Below are 14427 nucleotides of genomic sequence, written 5' to 3' on the forward strand. Positions count from 1 at the left end.
TGAAGAATACCTCTAGTGGTGTGGGGGCTGTGCTTTGGCAAAGTGGGTGGGGTTATATCCTTCCTGTTTGGCCCTGTCCGGGGGTATCATCGGATGGGACCACAGTGTCTCCTAACCCCTCCTGTCTCAGCCTCCACTATTTATGCTGCAGTAGTTTATGTGTCGGGGGGCTAGGGTCAGTCTGTTATATCTGGAGTACTTATCCTGTCTTATCCGTGTCCTGTGTGAATTTAAGTATGCTCTCTCTAATATCTTTTCGGAGGACCTGAGCCTAGGACCATGCCTCAGGACTACCTGGCATGATGACTCCTTGCTGTCCCGAGTCCACCTGGCCGTGCTGCTGCTCCATTTTCAACTGTTCTGCCTGCGGCTATGGAACCCTGACCTGTTCACCAGACGTGCTACCTGTCCCAGACCTGCTGTTTTCAACACTCTAGAGAGCAGGAGCAGTAGAGATACTCTAAATGATCGGCTATGAAAGCCAACTGACATTTACTCCTGAGGTGCTGACTTGCTGCACCCTCGACAACTACTGTGATTATTATATTTGACCATGCCGGTCATTTATGAACATTTGAACATCTTGGCCATGTTCTGTTAAAATCTCCACCCGGCACAGCCAGAAAGAGGACTGGCCACCCCTCATAGCCTGGTTCCTCTCTTAGGTTTCTTCCTAGATTTTGGCCTTTCTGGGAGTTTTTCCTAGCCACCATGCTTCTACACCTGCATTGCTTGCTGTTTGGGGTTTTAGGCTGGGTATCTGTACAGCACTTTGAGATATCAGCTGATGTAAGAAGGGCTATATAAATTAAATTTGATTGATTTGATCAGCTGGCCATAGAAATCAGTCTTCTCTATAATCAGTCCCTCTATCAATAGATGACTCGCTGTAAGGAGGAAGTACGTGAACACAAGTAGGTATCTTTTTTTCCTTCTCCCCTTTGAGGGAAAAAAACACCAGGAAGAACAAAGACTGGTATTAGCCTAGCCCTGGAAGGAAGGAGGAGCCTGCCATACACAGTGAGATGAGATGGACTGATGGGCTTTCATAACAAGGATCCACTCCAGCCAGTCTCCCATCGCATCATACACTATGTCCCCACCACACCACTCCCCAAGCCTATGCTGCCCAAGCAATCCTACTACTTTACATCTGAGTCATTTAGCAGACACTCTTATCCTGAGCAACTTTACAGTAGTAGTGAGTGCAACACGTTTTCGGACTGGTCCCCTGTGGGAATCTAACCCACAACCCTGGCGTTGCAAGCGCCATTCTCTACCAATTGAGCCACACAATTTGGGACTAGGCAAGCTAAATCAAGCACACCTAAAAATGTGGCAATATTTGGGTGATTTGGTGGAATTCTGGCCTAATTAGGCTGTAAAGTGTCATGGAATCTTGCAACATGGCACGGGATGGTGAAGGAAGCAGTGCTATAACATACACAGCCAAAGCCCACACAGGAGTGAAATAATGTCCAAAATCTAAACCTGGTTGTGAGGTTGGCCTCTAAGCACATGGTTAACCTGACACACCATGCATGCACCACCTATTCTTTCTTTGGCCTCAGAAAACCCCCTCTTATAGAGAGGGCCCTTCACCATCTCTGGGTCTATAAAACATGACGAGTAACATCTATCAATCACCCATTTTTACAATGCAAAATGATTTACTATAACAATAATTTTCCAAATGTTAATTATTTCCTGTAGTCCTACAGACACCCCAAATAACTGCTCATTCATGAGGACTCAGAATCTATGATTCTCCTGATGCTACAATTTAGGTTTACAATGTTACCACTGCCCTCAACAATGTGCATGTGTCTCAGAGATATGTGGTAGAGATCCAATAGCTTGCACTGTGTGGTCACCTCGTATAGGAGTGGGACAATTTGCATCCAACTCGTGTAGACATGAGGGTTCACGTTGACTATCTATCGCGGATTATTGTATCCATAGATGGTTCAACTTAACTTACTCGGTGAACAAATACATCCATAGGAGGATCTATGGGAGTTCCCCCACGACTAGTCATGGATATAAACCCGAAGCCCATCGCACATTGAACCACTTGCAGTGGCCTGCGCCGTGCATGGACTGTTGCAGCCCACTCAGCAAGGTCCTGGCTCCTCTCTCTATCGCCACCTTTGCCCACCCTCCTGAAAGCAAGTCGAGAATACAATGTTAAAACATCAATAAAATCACTTCCCATTCGGTTCAAGTAAAACTTATTTGGGCAAAATGATTCCGCTTCTGAAATGTATTCTGTCCTGTACACAATTCAAATGCAAAGTATTTATTTTCAAGCGGGTAACCAAACTCATAAAAAACAATATATAAAAAAAACGTTATTTACATAATTTGCCAGCAGATGGAATTTTCTTGCAGTTGCTTTTCTTTGATTGCTATCTGATAAATAGCCATCATAGGCTACTCCAACTTGGATATTGAAGTGTTTATATATCAGCTATGAACTTCCATCTGCACGTGCGTCACTTTTCATTTCTAACAAACAAAGTGAAATAACTTTGATTTGACGCAAAGGACAGGTGTCCATTGTCACCATAAAGCTCTGCCAAAAAACGCACAAACTCGAAGTACATCGCAAACGCCGTGGGCGGTAGGCTACATAACACAACATCTTGGAAATAGATACACAACAACATCTCGGAGGCTAGTCAGTACTCTCTCCTTTCCCAGGAAAGAGGGACGCCAGAGAGATCTAAGCAGAGCTTACAATATAGAAAACCTTCGTCCATGTTTCCCTGCCAAGTTTCCGCTCAAACTTCGTTGATATAAACTCTGCGGGTCTTGATATTTTATTCCTCTGCGTCAGTCGAATATTCTGATTCGAGCGACCATACTTTAGGTGGCATAATCCAACGTGCGTTCCCCATAATTTCAGCATATTTCTATGATTTCTCTTTCCTCTTCACGTGACTCTGTCAATTTACATGCTTTCTGGCTACTATTTGTTTGGTCCGTGCAAACCGGATCCTTAGGTCGTCCCGTAACCAATTGAAGTTGACATGTAAAATGGTTAAGGTAATGGTTAAGGATAGGGTTTAGTTAAGGGTTATGATTAAGGCTAGGGGTTAAGATTATGGTAGGGTTTAGGGTATGACGTCCAAGGATACCGATAGCACTGCCATTTTTTTCTCCTCGAATCCAGGCAAAAGAGTTCGTTCAGAGCACCAAGAGATAACCAATCGTCGTTCCACAAACCGAACATCAACATATTTGTGTAGGCCTATGCCACGTTAATTTATTCATTGACCTTTCCAAACATAAGTAATTGACACGCAAATGCTTTAGCTGTCAATTTCATGCCAAGAATAACTGAATGAGTAGCCTAATTTATGTATGGAATATGTTTAAATATATAGGCATATCCTTAACCATGATATTTACAATACCAGTCAAAAGTTTGGATACAGCTACTCATTCAAGGTTTTTCTTAATTTTTTGTACTATTCTCACATTGTTAGAATAACATTGAAGACATCAAAACTATGAAATAACACACATGGAATCAGTAGTAACCCAAAAAAATGTTAAACAAATCAAAATAATTTGATATTTGATATTTTCATCAAGGAGTAATGCATCAAATGACCTGGCCTCCAAATCACCCAACCTCAACCATTTGAGATGGTTTGGGATGAGTTGGACCGCAGAGTGAAGGAAAAGCAGCCAACAAGTGCTCAGCATATGGGGAACTCCTTCAAGACTGTTGAAAAGCATCCAGGTAAGCTGGTGAGAGAATGCCAAGATGTGTGCAAAGCTGTCATCAAGGCAAGGGTGAGCTACTTTGAAGAATCTCAAAGGTAAAATACATTTTGATTTGTTTAACACTTTTGGTTACTACATGATTCCAATGTGTTATTTCATAGTTTTGACTTCCTCATTATTATTCTAAAATGTAGAAAACAGTAAAAATAAAGAAAAACCTTGAATGAGTAGGTGTGTCCAAACCGTTTAACTGTACTGTATATATCAATAAAAACTGTGATCACATTAACTCCAAGGTAACTATTGCACTGAATTTAGGCTACTTCGTTATTATCTGCTTCAAAATGAAGGCTTTGTAACTGTGACATATCAACACATAATATGCCTTATTTCTTTGAAATGTTTTATGTGAGTAGACAATGAATGAACGCAATTTTGGTGGTACAGTCTTTCCGGGGATGGACAATCATTAAGCCTAATACCTTTGTCAGATCCTAAAATATATATTTATGAGCACGACAGCCACATGCTTGGGCATGAAATAAAACCTATTTTATCAGGTTCACATTTGTTCTACAAAAGACAATCCATATATCTCAACTAACTTTTAATTTGTTTTATCTATATTATTATTATTGTTATCATGTGTTATTGGGAAAGAGTCTATGTTAAGAACTGTCATCTTACTGTTTTACACATGTGCGCGTGGCGAATAACGTTGAAACTTTGAAACTCACAGGTAAAAGTGAGTTTAGGCTATTAATCACAAAATATGGAAATCCGTATTACTTAAAAAAGGCTCATCTGTGTTGACATGTATGAGGCAACAACAGATTGGCAAATATATATCTAACGCGTAAAGGAAACTAAGGACAAAAATGAAACGGCATAGATCATACAGGCATGGACCTGAGCATTCCTGTGCTGTTGACATTCCCTGTGCTTGTTCTCGACCGTAGGTTAATCATTTTAGCAAAAGCCCATGTCAGATCAAGTTAGCAAAATAATTCACAGATAGGCGTATGTGTTCCTGGATGGTACACATTAAAGGCCACATAAAGGATATTTTGTGTATTTAACCTGTTTTATTAAATATTATAAATCCAATTATTGAAATAAAACGATTCCCTCGTTAATTAGGACTATGGCAAAATACGAAAGAGGTTCTAAAACACAAGAACTGACAGGGGAAGTTAGGCGATTTCTTTATGAAGGGGATTGGGGGAGAAATACTCCCAATAGCTTTAAACAGCCCAACTCCGCGGATATCTCTGATGGCCCACCTTCACACTTAATCCGGCTTAAATTGTTTTTGTGAAGATGGCGAAGTATGAGAGGGAATTGGAGTCATGCGTTGGAACATTGGGCAGAATGACAAGCAAGCAGCCGTATCAGATGTTACGCCAAGCAGTTATTTTCTCAGTATCATAAATGAGGGGATAGATTGGTCAAAACTGAATGGCGCTATTGGGAAGATTGAGGAGGCATTTTGGAACAGAAAATCAAGTTATGTGTTGTGTGTATGATGATTAAAGGTGAGGACAGAGTGGTTAAAAACATAATCAGACCATGTATAGTCCAGTTATAGGTGGAAAAGTATCCATGCATAATTGGTATGTTGAGTTCGGTATTATCAGTTCTTAACTCTTTCACAGAAATGCGGTCCACCAGAGAGCCTTCCCTCTCTCTCCTTTCTCTTCCTTTCTCTCATTTTCTCGAGTTCTATTAGGTTTCATTCCATTTTCTACATTGGAACTTTTTGCCAGTCTAGCTTTGAGGTGCGCACAAGTTCATATTGCTTAAAAAAATCATTAGACTGCTACTATTATTACGAACTCTAAGAATGTAGAACTACTAATTTAACTGTTTAAACTACCAGATGTAAAGTGTAAATATTATCAGAATCAGATTGTACACATTATATTTAGATCGAATGCCTTCTTTTTTGTGAACAGCTTTGTGGAAAAACCATGCCGTAAAATGGGCTCTACGTCCAATTAGTCTTTTGCGCAAATGTCGATTGTATTCCTAATCTTGTTAACCCTTTCGAGAATCTGAGATCCCTTTACGGAAGTGATATGGGGTTACTTATGATGTATGTATGGTGATAATCAGGAATTTCCCCCATGCAAAGTGAGTGGCTGGGAGGGGCGCCCGGGCATTGATGGAAGGAGGCAGAAGATGAACGTTTAAAGGTTTTCTCTTCCCAATGCCTTAGCAGCGTCGAGATAGTGAAAACGGGGGAAACGAACGATTCGATTTAAAATAAATGTAAGAAATGCGACAATTGAAAATCACATTAAGATTTGACTCTTTTATTAGGTGCATGTGTAAACCTATTGTTCGTTCTCTGAGGCCTACCGCTTTGCCTAAACTGTTGAGCTCAACGAGGTTATATGTCTTAGGCTTTAAAAGTCTTAGTCCATCACATTTTGAAATACACAATGTGTGCCAATTAAAATTAGATTATGGAGATTAAAAACTTATGTTTGAAACACATTAAAGGGAAATTAAATATTGGAACAAATGAAATCCATAGGCGGAAATCCCAGGGACGGGACACGACCCCCCCATCCTGGGAAAAAAAATATGAATTTGTTCCCCCCCCATCTATCACTGTAACATAACTATGTAATTTCAATAATATTAAATAATCGCAATGAAAGCAGTTGTGCTTGATTTATAAGACACTTAATAGCACCAAAAGATTGCACCACCCCGCCCTTTGCCTCACAATGCGTTTTGATTCCACTGCCAGTTCTTTAGCTGGCAAATGTAATAGAGGGTGTCGTATCTACTGTCCGAAAGGCCACATGTAACGTAACTGACGTGAGGTTAATCCAGTCAATCGCGCCATAGCAATTTTAAATTTTTATGTTGGCAGGGTTCACACACTAGCTGGAATTGCAGAGCTAGCGGCGCAAAACTAATGCAAACATTAACTAGCAAGCTAGCTAGTACCTTTCCATTAACTGTTGGCGTCGTCAAAGATGGAATCTTTACTATCGTCATTTATCGCAAGATCACATGCAGCTGTAGTGCTTCAAAGTCCCTGTGATAAGGTTAGCGATAAACTGGAAGTCCAAACTGAAACAGAACTACACTCTCTTATACCATTGTCTTTAAATATATTTAATGGTCTCGTTGCAAAACAGCTAATTGTCGCTAGTGAACTTTATAAATATTTTATTTCACCTTTTTTTTTTCTGGGATTATTAGCAAACACCACAAAACGGAATGGTGCTCGCTAAGCTTTACAAATTCACAGCTATTGTTGGAAGCCAGCATATGAAACAACTATATTAAAATTAGATCTCTCTCTGGGGGGGATTTTCTGGATTGACTTACCTTCATGTCTTAAAGTAATGATGGACTGTCAATTCTCTTTCCTTATTTGAGCTGTTCTTGCAATAATATGGACTTGGTCTTTTACCAAATATGGCTATTTTCTGTATAACACCCCCACCTTGTCACAACACAACTGATTGGCTCAAACGCATTAAGAAGGAAAGAAATTCCACAAATTAACTTTTAACAAGGCACACCTGTTAATTGAACTGTATTCCAGGTGACTACCTCATGAAGCTGGTTGAGAGAATGCCAAGAGTGTGCAAAGCTGTCATCAAGGCAAAGGGTGGCTACTTTGAAGAATCTCAAAGATAAAATACATTTTGATTTGTTTAACACTTTTTGGTTACTACATGATTCCATATGTGTTATTTCATAGTTTTGACTTCCTCATTATTATTCTAAAATGTAGAAAACAGTAAAAATAAAGAAAAACCCTTGAATGAGTAGGTGTGTCCAAACGTTTAACTGTACTGTATATATCAATAAAAACTGTGATCACATTTAACTCCAAGGTAACTATTGCACTGAATTAGGCTACTTCGTTATTATCTGTTCAAAATGAATGTCTTTGTAACTGTGACATATCACACATATGCCTATCCTTCTTGAAATGTTTATGTGAGTAGACATGACATGAACCAATTTGGTGGGTACAGTCTTTCCGGGGATGGACAAATCATTAGCCTAACTACTTTGTCAGACTCCTAAAATATATATTTATGAGCACCACAGCCACAATGCTTGGGGCATGAAATAAACCTATTTTCACAGGTATCACATTTGTCTCACAAAGACAATCCATCATTACTCTCAACTAACTTTTAATTTGTATTATTATCTATATTATTATTATTGTTATCACTGTGTTATTGGGAAAGAGCTCTCATGTTAAGAATGTCACTCTACTGTTTTACACATGGCGTGGCGAATAAACGTTGAAACTTGAAACTCACCAGGTAAAGTGAGTTTAGGCTATTTATCACAAAATATGGAAATCCGTATTACTTAAAAGCTCATCTGTGTTGACATGTATGAGGCAACAACAGATTGGCCAAAATATATATCTAACGCGTAAAAGGAAACTAAGGACAAAACATGAACGCATAGATCATACAGGCATGACCTGACATTCCTGTGCTGTTGACATTCCTGTGCTGTTCTCGACCGTAGGTTATCATTTTTAGCAAAACCCATGTACAGATCAAGTTAGCAGAAATATCTCACAGATAGGCGTATGTGTTCCTTGCATGGTACACATTAACAGGCCACATAAAGGATATTTGTGTATATTAACACCTGTTTTATTAAATATTATCATCCAATTATTGAAATAAAAACGATTCCCCGTTAATTAGACTATGGCATAAATAACGAAAGAGGGTTCAAAACACAAGAGACTGACCAGGGCGAAGGTTAGGCGATTTCTTTATGAAGGGGATTGGGGGAGAAATACTCCCAATAGCATCTAAACACGCCCACACTCCCGCAGGAATCCTCTGATGGACCCCACCTCACACTTCAATCCGCCTTCAAATTGTTTGTGAAGATGCAGAATATGAGAGGAATTGGAGCTCAGCGTGGAACATTGGGCCAGAATGACCAGGCAGCAGCCGTATCAGATGTTACCGAAGCAGTTATTTTCTCAGGTATCATAAATGAGGGGATAGATGCGTCAAACTGAATCGGCGCCTATTGGGAAGATTGAGGAGGATTTGGAAACAGAAAACTCAGCCTTATGTGTTGTGTGTATGATATTAAAGGTGAGGACAGAGGGTAAAACATAATCAGACCATGTATAGTCACAGTTATGAGGTGAAAGTATCCATGCATAATTGGTAATGTGATTGGTACTTATCAGTTCTTAACTCTTTTCAACCAGAAATGCCGAGTCCACCAGAGAGCCTCCCTCTCTCTCCCTTTCTCTCCCTTTCTCTCATTTTATCGAGTTCATTAGGTTTCATTCCATTTTCTACCATTGAACACTTTTTTGCAGTCTAYCTTTTGAGTGCCACCAAGGTTCATATTGCTTAAAAAAATCATTAGACTGCTACTATTATTAACAACTCTAAGAAATGTAGAAAACTACAATTTAACTGTTTAAACTACAATGTAAAGTGTAAATATATCAGAATCAGATTGTACACATTATATTTAGATCGAATGTCTCTTTTTTTGAACAGCTTTGTGGAAAAACCATGCGTAAAATGGGCTCTACGTCCATATAGTCTTTGCGCAAATGTCGATTGTATTGCCTAATCTTGTAACCCTTTCCGAGAATCTGAGATCCTTTCGGAGTGATATTGGGGTACTTATGATGGATGTATGGTGATAATCAGGATTTTCCCCCATGCAAAGTGAGTGGCTGGGAGGGGCCCGGGCATTGATGGAAGGGAGGCGAAGATGAACGTTAAAGGGTTGTTCTCTTCCAATGCCTTAGCAGGTCGAGATAGTGAAACGGGGGAACGAACGATTCGATTTAAAAMAAATGTAAGAAATGCGCAATTGGAATCACATTAAGATTGTGGACCTTTTATTTAGGTGCATGTGTAAACTATTGTTCGTTCTCTGAGGCTACCGCTTTGCTAAACTGTTGAGCTCAACGAGGTTATATCTTAGGCTTTAAATCTTTAGTCCATCACATTTTGAAATACACAATTGTGCCCAATAAATTAGATTATGGAGATTAAAAACGTTATGTTGAAACACATTAAAGGGAAATTAAATATTGAACAATGAATCTATTTAAACCATATGGTAGAATAACTAAGTCTCAAACATACTGAACAAAAATATAAACGCAACATGTGAAGTGTTTGTCCCATGTTTCATAATCTAAAATAAAAGATCCCAGAAATGTTCCAAAGGAACAAAAAACTTAGCTACGTTTCTTGGCACAAATTTGTTTACAGTCCTGTTAGTGAGCATTTCTCTTTTGCCAAGATAATTCATCCACCTGACAGGTGTGGCATATTAAACAGCATGATCATTACACAGGTGCACCTTGTACTGAGGCCAATAAAAGGCCTCTCTAAAATGAGAAGTTTTGTCACACAACACAATGCCTCTGATATCTCAAGTTTTGAGGGAGCGTGCATTTGGAATGCCACCAGAGCTGTTTCCAGAGAAATTAATGTCGTTTTAGAGAATTTGGCWGTACGTCCAACTGGCTTCACAAACGCAGACCACGTATAACCACGCCAGCCCAGGACCTCCACATCTAGCTTCTTCACCAGCAGGATAGTATGAGACCAGCCGCCTGGACAGCTGATGAAACTGTGGGTTTGCACAACCAAGAATTTCTGCACAAACTGTCAGAAACCTCAGGGATCTCATCTGAGTGCTCYTCATCCTCACCAGGGTCTTGACCTGACTGCAGTTCGGCGTCGTAACCAACTTCAGTGGGCAAATGCGCACCTTCGATGGCTACTGGCACACTGGAGAAGTGTGTTCTTCACAGATGAATCCCGGTTTCAAATGTACCGGGCAGATGGCAGTGTATGGCGTTGTGTGGGCGAGCGGTTTGCTGATGTCAACGTTGTGAACAGAGTTCCCCATGGTGGCAATGGGGTTATGGTATGGGCAGGCATAAGCTGCGGACAACAAACACAATTGCATTTTATCGATGGAAATTTGAATGCACAGAGATACCGTGACGAGATCCTGAGGCCCATTGTCGTGCCATTAATCCACCGCCATCATCTCATGTTTCCGAATGATAATGCACGGCCCCACGTCGCAAGGATCTGTACACAATTCCTGGAAGCTGAAAATCTCCCACTTCTTCCAATGCCTGCATACTCACCAGACATGTCACCCATTGAGCATGTTTGGGATGCTCTGGATCGACATGTATGACAGCGTGTTCCAGTTCCCACTAATATCCAGCAACTTCGCAGAGCCATTGAAGAGGAGTGGGACCACATTCCACAGGCCACAATCAACAGCCTGATCAACTCTACGAAGGAGATGTGCCGCACACACACACACGCACATAGTCTTGCGCAGCTAACCTTGTGGGAACATACAATTCAGTCCCATTCAAAATCCTATCTTCTCTTTCCCCTAACCTGTACTCTTACGCTAACCCTGACTTTAACCCTCATCCCTAACCCAAAAAGCTAACCTTAACCTTAACCCTAGCTCCTAACCCTAAAACTAACCCTAGCTCCTAACCCTAATTATAACTGCAACACTAACACTAACTCTAACCTTAACCCTAAACCCCCTAGAAATAGCATTTTATCTTGAGGGGACCAACAAAATGTACACAGTTGGTCAAATTTTTGTTGGTTTACTATTCTTGTGGGGACTTAGTATAGTTGCACGCACGCACGCACACACACACACAAGCTTTTATTGGATTGGACTGGATTGAGTTACACTCCCCATATAAACACGTACTTATCGCATGCATAATGATTTTAACAGTTTCCTATTTCAGAATAATCCAAGGCATGGTGACCGTGACGCACTTACTTAAGGTTGTCCCCTGCGAGGTCAAACCCCTGGATATCTGTGAAGAAGAGCAGGGATGTTTATTAATTAGGCCCAGAATGCATCGAGGATGTCTTGCGTCTAGACTACACATTAGCCTCCTGCATTTGGGACATCATTGAAGAGGGTGCACTTTCATAACCAGTTGTTGAATGCCCAAGATAACTGAAAGTAAATGTATGAACTGTWTGAAATGTGGAAATATACAGAGTCCACCATTTCCCATTCATATCAACTATAGCATATAATAAATTACTCCCCCAAGGGTAACCTAGGGAAATTGACCATGCATTATTTAAAAATATATATTGTACAATTCAATAGGGATGGATACCATCTCGTTCCCGGAGTCGGAAACTCTTAATCAAGCTATGGAGGTAGTGGTCTGGCAAGGGTTAACCGCTCAGCTCAGCGAATGGAGACTGGAGAGTTTCGCCACAGAGTTCCTAAACCCAGAGGCGCAACATCGCAAGACTACTGGGAACACTTGCGAAATAGACCAAACAGACCAGGCCAATGAGTGAATGAACAAAGTAAAGTTTTAGTTTTCTCGAAATCTAAAAAGGTACAACCTAGATTCGAGCGAATGTTTTCAGTAAACAAACGTCATTACTCCAACCTTGTGAAAGTGACAAACTGATAGGATTTCATTTTTCTTCAAAAACAACCTATATCGAAGGAGTGCTGTTGATTTGACAGCCGGCACATGTGCAGTTCGGCTCAAGACGACCATTAGACGTGTTTCTTGGTGAGCCAACGTCGCCATGACATCGCTTAAATTGGAGAAGCAATTTTAGCCTATTTTCATTCTGTACTGCCTTTGGTTTCACAGCTGTTTTGCCTATTGCCTCACCATCTCCATCTTCGGAATATAGCCTTTTAGAAAGTATAGCCTAATGAATTTCAATAGAATTTAGGTAAGAATGTCCACACGGTAACAAACTGTTTGGATGCTAAACAATTGCATTGATTAAAAAGCCTATAAGAACATGAAATAAATGTAAAATTTTTCATTAATGTAACATAATCTCCGCTTTGGCTCATTTGACCCCCTCAATTCTCTGCATTGCCTGGTCCAAAATCAAAGCATACTTGCATAATGTTTATGGTTAATTAATTGCAAAACATTAGGCTATAGGAAGAAGTGGGGAACACATATGCAGCAATTTAGCTTACCGATTGTTCACCGCTGAGAATATAGCAACTGATGGAAAGGCTATCCGTTCCTGAGGAAGGATGGAGAAGGTAGTTTGTATCGATACTTGTCTATTGGTAAGCTGTTTGCAGCTACCAGCTGTATGGGGGGTGATTCAAGKCAGAATTAAGCCTCATGAAGCTACTGATACCTCTCACCAAGTCACCTAACATCTTCCTAGCTCCATTAAAATAACAGCATGAATTTACATGGACTGTCAATGGAGACAAGTTTGTTTCTAAGGCGTCAAACTGCCGACGCGTTCACGTCACGTGACACGTACACGTCATGTAGACGCAGTGTTCACATCGCGTAACGTGTCACTGTCACGTGCCAGTTTGCATGTAAGTTTATTATGAATGATCTTACCATGAACGCCTTAAAAACATATACATGTGTTAGTTTAAGTGTCAGTTTAGTTCATCAATTTAATGTGTCGATTTAGCTAAAATAGGCCTATCTTCTCAATGCAAAAATTATTAAGCTAGTTGATATCGCAGCCACCATTACTGTGTAGATATGCCTATTTCTCGCATCAATACAAACACATAGGCTTCTTGGTAAGCTAGTGGTTAGAGCGTTAGGCCAGTAATCGTAAGGTTGCTAGACCGAATCCTAAAGCCGACATGATAAACTTTTTTTGTCATTTTGCCCGAGCAAGGCAGCTAACCCACTGTTCCCCGGGCGACGAATACGTGGATTTCGATTAAGGCAGCCCCCCACACCTCTCTGATTCAGAGGTAGGGTTAAATGCGGAAGACACATTTCAGTTGAATGCATTGTTGTACAACTGACTAGGTATCCCCCTTTTCTTTTCTTTGTTAGGGGTAGTCTAGGTCTCTAGTGGCGCATTCAAAACAACTCGGAAGTCGGCTATTTCTGATATTCCGACTTCAGTGCGTTCAAGACAACTGGGAACTCTGAAAAAATTATTGTTAAGACACTAACAGCTTACAGACGGTAGGCAATTAAGGTCACAGTTATGAATACTTAGGACACTAAAGAGGCCATTCTGCTGACTCTGGAAAAACACCAAAAGAAAGATGCCCAGGGTCCCTGCTCATCTGCGTGAACGTGCCTTAGGTATGCTGCAAGGAGGCATGAGGACTGCAGATGTGGCCAGGGCAATATATTGCAATGTCCGTACTGAGAGACACCTACGACAGCGCTACAGGGAGGCAGGACGGACAGCTGATCGTCCTCGCAGTAGCAGACCACGTGTAACAACACCTGCACAGGATCGGTACATCCGAACATCACACCTGCGGGACAGGTACAGGATGGCGACAACTTCCCGAGTTACACTAGGAGCGCACAATCCCTCCATCAGTGCTCAGACTGTCCGCAATAGGCTGAGAGAGGCTGGACTGAGGGCTTGTAGGCCTGTTGTAAGGGCAGGGCCTTCACCAGACATCACGGCAACAACGTTGCCTACGTGCACAAATCCACGTGCTGGACCAGACAGGACTGGAAAAAATGCTCTTCACTGACGAGTCGTGGTTTTGTTACCGGGGTGATGGTCGGATTCGCGTTATCATCGAAGGAATGAGCGTTACACCGAGGCCTGTACTCGGAGCGGGATCAATTTGGAGGTGGAGGGTCCGTCATGGTCTGGGCTGTGTGTCACAGCATCGTTGGACTGAACTTGTTGT

At 41.0% G+C, this 14427-nt stretch overlaps 1 pseudogene; it reads right to left on the reverse strand.

Moving 5' to 3' along the window:
• The window catches only part of LOC111964903 (protein lin-28 homolog A-like), a 19260-nt pseudogene extending 6195 nt beyond the window's left edge, over positions 1-13065 (reverse strand).
• Between the last annotated feature and the right edge of the window lie 1362 nt (positions 13066-14427).

The sequence above is a fragment of the Salvelinus sp. IW2-2015 genome, linkage group LG6.1, assembly GCF_002910315.2.
Source record: "Salvelinus sp. IW2-2015 linkage group LG6.1, ASM291031v2, whole genome shotgun sequence".
Taxonomy (NCBI): domain Eukaryota; kingdom Metazoa; phylum Chordata; class Actinopteri; order Salmoniformes; family Salmonidae; genus Salvelinus; species Salvelinus sp. IW2-2015.